Raw genomic sequence first — 6,066 nt, 5'->3', positions numbered from 1 at the left:
TGAAAACAGGTCCCGCCCCGGGGGTCCCAAGTTTTACATAGACTTGTATAGGAAAAAACTTTAAAAAGTTTCATGTCCTAAACCACAAGACCTAGGGCTTTGATATCTGATACGTAGCATTGCCTGGTAGTTCTCTACCAAGGTTGTTCAAATTAATACCCTGGGGTGAAAAGAGGCCCAATTTTAGATAGACTTATATAGGAATTTCTTTTAAAAAATCTTCTTGTCTGAAACCACGAGACCTAGGCCTTTGTTCAAATTATTACCCTGGGGTGAAAATGGCACCACCCCGGGGTCCCAAGTTTTACATAGACTTATATAGGATGTTTAAAAAAAAATCCTCTTGTCTGAAACCACAAAACCTAGGCCTTTGAAATTTGGTATGTAGCATTGCCTTATGGTCCTCTACCAAAATTATTCAAATTATTACCCTGGGGTGAAAAGTGGCCCCACCCCCGGGGTCCCAAGTTTTACATAGACTTATATAGGATATAAAAAATATCTTTTTGTCTGAAAGTTCAAGGCCTAGGCCTTCGATACTTGGTATGTAGCATTGCCTAGTGGTTCTCTAACAAGAATGTTCAAATTATGCCCCTGGGGTGAAAAGATGCCCGGCCCGGGGCTCACTTGTTATATGTGTTATATAAGAAAAATACTTTAAAAATGTTCTGATCATATTTCCTAGACTGTTTTATTATAATAACCTGATGACCCCAAGTAATTAGGGGTCACTTGACATTGGCCTTGACCTACTGACCTACTTTTTTGTTTTTTAAGATAGAGCCTTGAAGTGTGGATGACAAATACAGTATTGCGCACCGATCTTAAAACTGACTTTCAGTGACCATGAATGTGACCTACTGACCTACTTTCTTAATATTTTAGCATCAGTTTGACATTTGAAACATGTAGCTCATATTACTCAGGTGAGCGATCCAGGGTCATCATGACCCTCTTGTTTGTCAATACATTCATTTTCAGCATATTTTTTTCTGTGACAGATCTTAGAACGTTGAAGCTGCAAATCATATTGCATATAAATGTATTGTGTTTTAGGTGAATTTACATTAATATGTAAATAACATTTGTTTATTCATTTATCTATTAAGCCCGTGTACTTTTATTTGTGTAGTGTTGATCAATGTTTAAATCAGACACATTACATGTATTATTTTTAATTACATCACGTACAGTAAACAGACGTTTTACAAATATTTACTAGATATTGAATTTTTCTTAATACAGGTATTTGTTTACAAATACTGTAGATCATTTGACCTACATATTTGCTCCATACATCCTTTTGTTATTGAAGGCCTGTTTTGATGATATACGATTTTTAAATGAAGTTGAATTTAATTTGACTTTTGCATTTCAACACTTGGTATTTTTTATAGTATTTCACTGAACTAAGTTGAAGGGATTTATCTTACAGTTTAGTACATAGTTTTCATTTTACAATGTATAGTTAAGATTTGTTTTAATTTAATAGGTGCAGTAAATATGCTTATATATGATGATTGCATCCCTTGAATTTTAACTTGACTCGGAACTTAGAAAGATGATTAGATTAGATACTTATATCTACTTCAGACTTCGAAGTTTGAAATTTAATTGACTTTCAGTATAAACTCAGTTAATCTACAAAAGCATTAAATGTATCTTATTCAGGTCTGATATTTTATAGAAACTTATAACAACTTGATATTGTTTTTACTTCGGGTAATTTAAGGATTAAATCTCGGTGCTGTAGGTGGTACTTGTAAGGAGGGCATCATGCCCAGAGAGGAGGAATTGTTAAAGGGTTCTCGCTGTAATACAAAATTACACCAAAGGTACCCCACCTACTGACACACCTGTCATAGAAACTAAATCTAAGAACACTCTTATTATTACACCCCCAGATCTACCTTTCATCCCTGTGCATTTCATGTAGTAGTGCTGCTTCTACTTTTTTTTCGGTCCATCTTAGTGACATTTCACGATTCCTTTCTGTGAGGAAACAGTAACGAAAAATGAAGCGGAATATGATAAAATGGAGACACGGGAAATAATGCTTGCCAAATGACACTTCCCTTTCAAATATACAGGTTTTACAGGCCTACATAACTCTCGTACGCAGTCTTGTAGTTTCTTTGAGGGATTCTTCATCTGTAAACCAAATCTTTATTAATCTTGACGTTAACATCTCATGACCCTCTCGGAAGGGTATGACTATGAAAATTTCAAATAATATTTCAATGCGACCCAGAGACCTTGTGGATCTGTCATTTCTTTTGGCTGTCGCCTTTAATATATTCTCGAAAATGTGTTTGGAGTTGGTCACCTGCCGAAGAAATAAAAAAAATTGAATTGATATCTGCGGTCCGGCTTCTGTTTCAGAGTATAATGTTTTGTTGAGACATATCCGACAGGTCGACAAAGAGATTCGGATGAACCGACAAAGGCCTAAGCCACATCAGAACCAGCAAACCTATGCAGAGGATTTCAAGCCTAAATTGGCTAACCTGGAGTAGCGTGGCAACCACAGATTCAGTAGTCCAGCATTGACAAGTTGGGGGTTATCACGCTAAAGTTGGACGCAGTGACACCATATAACTAGCAGCACCTTCCCCTCTCCGCAACCTCCCGTGCCTGTTTTTTTTTCAACCGCCACAACACCATCTGTATCCACCACATCAATGCTGTTTTAGCAACCTACACAGCAGCAACTTAGACATAGTAGGAACGTCCGTCACAGAGCCGAGGTAACAGGAGTTGTACTCCAGCCTACGACAGAAAAGCCCAATCATTTCTGCCACTGACCACACAGAGGTGGGCACAGTTTGCGATGTCACTCTAATCCTATTGTTATATTTGCCAAATTCTATTCCAGTTCCTGCACACTGCTTGAAGGAGGCAAAAACGTTGTTTCCATTACTTAAAACTGCAAAAGTCTTAGTCTAACTAGCCCACATTTGTGACAAATGAGTATAATTAGTGCCATCATCAAACCAAATTCTGCGACTGAAGATATTCCAAAGGGTAGGAGATATGGAATCATTGAAAAAATAATGAGTATGCATAAATTTTATATGCAGAATAAACTAATTGTAAACATACTATATCTACACATTGCAGAAAAGTTATTATGGGGCGTATTAATGAATTAACGCAGCTGCACATTCGGCGACATGGCCTTTTAAACGTGTAAGCAGTATCCAATGAAATGCACCCACTGTCGGTAATAAAAGTGCGTACACACATTCGCTCAAATATGATAAAATCATCATTGTGTTTAGAACCCATGTAGAATTGAATAGCCGTGACACAGCCCAATGCCAGGCACGTCCGATTCCGCCCAGAGTGTGCTGGTAATTTCACGAACAGACGGAGAGACAAACGGAAACCATAAATTAGAGTACATCTTCTATCTGTATACCAAGTTTCAGGAAAATATTATTGTACTTCGTAAGGTATCACATGAAAAAAGTAGAACATTTGTTATCTAATGTCTCCCGAGCCTTGAAAAATAAAACGAAAAAGTACGTTTGAAGGGTAACTAACTTTTGAATCGTTATCTTGGTCAGATGATCACATAAAATCCCCAGTTTTTTCAAATGACTTATTTTTCAAAGTAAGTCAAGACCGGTGACTTCTTCGTACTAAGTCCACGCAATTTTAGCAAAAACATGACATAAGCTATTATTTAGTAAATTCGTTAAAACTATTTTTTTTCTGAAAACAATAGCATAGGTTTTATACAAAAGCTATATTTAGATTATATGTGTTTTTTATGACCGAGTAAAGTTTTATACTGTAAAATCTGCTGTTTGCGAACGAGAGATTTTCGTTTTCAACAGTGTTATCCAAAGGTGTTCTGTACCAAATGAAACATATATTTGATTTTTAATTTTAATTTACTGCACTATTTAATCAGTCCACTGAAAACATGTAATAAGTAATGAGCTTTTGCACTGAAATTTCGAACTAAATGTATGTATAACAAATATTGACGTTATTTTAAATACACATCTTTTTTTCTGCTCATGTACTATGTCTACAGTATTGACGTATTTTTAGATACTAATCTGTTTTCTACCCTTGTAGTATATGTACGGCATTTGACGTTATTGTGACGTTATTTTAGATACTCATCTGTTTTCTATCCTTGTAGTATATGTACGGTATTTGACGTTATTTTGACGTTATTTTAGATACTCATCTGTTTTCTACCCTTGTAATACATGTACGGTATTTGACGTTATTTTAGATACTCATCTGTTTTCTACCTTTGTAGTACATGTACGGCATTTGACGTTATTGTGACGTTATTTTAGATACTCATTTGTTTTCTACCCTTGTAGTATATGTACCGTATTTGACGTTATTTTAGATACTCATCTGTTTTCTACCCTTGTAGTATATGTACGGTATTTGACGTTATTTTAGATACTCATCTGTTTTCTACCCTTGTAGTACATGTACGGCATTTGACGTCATTGTGACGTTATTTTAGATACTCATCAGTTTTCTACCCTTGTAGTATATGTACGGTATTTGACGTTATTGTGACGTTATTTTAGATATTCATCTGTTTTCTACCCTTGTAGTATATGTACGGTATTTGACGTTATTTTGACGTTATTTTAGATACTCATCTGTTTTCTACCCTTGTAGTATATGTACGGCATTTGACGTTATTGTGACGTTATTTTAGATATTCATCTGTTTTCTACCCTTGTAGTATATGTACGGTATTTGACGTTATTTTAGATACTCATCTGTTTTCTACCCTTGTAGTATATGTATGGCATTTGACGTTATTTTAGATACACATCTGTTTTCTACCCTTGTAGTATATGTACGGTATTTGACGTTATTTTAGATACTCATCCGTTTTCTACCCTTGTAGTATATGTACGGTATTTGACGTTATTTTGACGTTATTTTAGATACTCATCTGTTTTCTACACTTGTAGTATATGTACGGTATTTGACGTTATTTTAGATACTCATCTGTTTTCTACCCTTGTAGTATATGTACGGTATTTGACGTTATTTTGACGTTATTTAAGATACTCATCTGTTTTCTACCCTTGTAGTACATGTACGGCATTTGACGTTATTTTAGATATTCATCTGTTTTCTACCCTTGTAGTATATGTACGGTATTTGACGTTATTTTAGATACTCATCCGTTTTCTACCCTTGTAGTATATGTACGGTATTTGACGTTATTTTAAATATTAATCTGTTTTCTACTCTTGTAGTATATGTACGGTATTTGACGTTATTTTAGATACTCATCTGTTTTCTACCCTTGTAGTATATGTACGGTATTTGACGTTATTTTGACGTTATTTTAGATACTCATCTGTTTTCTACCCTTGTAGTAATGTACGGCTATTTGACGTTATTTTAGATATTCATCTGTTTTCTACCCTTGTAGTATATGTACGGTATTTGACGTTATTTTAGATATAATCTGTTTTCTACCTTGTTTATCTTGTTACGTATTTTGACGTTATTTAAATAATCTGTTTACACTTGTAGATTATGTTACGGTATTTGACGTTATTTTAGATACTCATCTGTTTTTACACTTGTAGTATATGTACGGTATTTGACGTTATTTTGACGTTATTTTAGATACTCATCTGTTTTCTACACTTGTAGTTTATGTACGATATTTGACGTTATTTTAGATACTCATCTGTTTTCTACCCTTGTAGCATCATTTTTTCATGTAAAAAAAACTGTTTTAAAATTGAAAATTGAACATGTTTTCGTTTCCAATTCTTGTTCTAGATAAGTACTTAAAAACAAGTACACTTAAATTTATCATTTACCGGTATACATCGAAAGTTAGTTCAAAGACTTTTTACATTCCAATTATTACAGATCGCTTTTTCACAGGGTTATGGTAAAAAATAATATTTCATGACTTTTTAAAATTCCTTTTAATAAATAATGTAGACCGGTGTATCATAAATTGTCAACTCAGTGCAGAAAGGTGGTACATATTATAGACAAAAGGAAGCAGTTAACCAAATTCTGATTTGAGTTGACGATATACTCTTTTCA

Source organism: Mercenaria mercenaria, chromosome 9 (assembly GCF_021730395.1).
Source record: "Mercenaria mercenaria strain notata chromosome 9, MADL_Memer_1, whole genome shotgun sequence".
Taxonomy (NCBI): Eukaryota; Metazoa; Mollusca; class Bivalvia; order Venerida; family Veneridae; genus Mercenaria; species Mercenaria mercenaria.
This window is presented reverse-complemented; position numbering follows the sequence as displayed.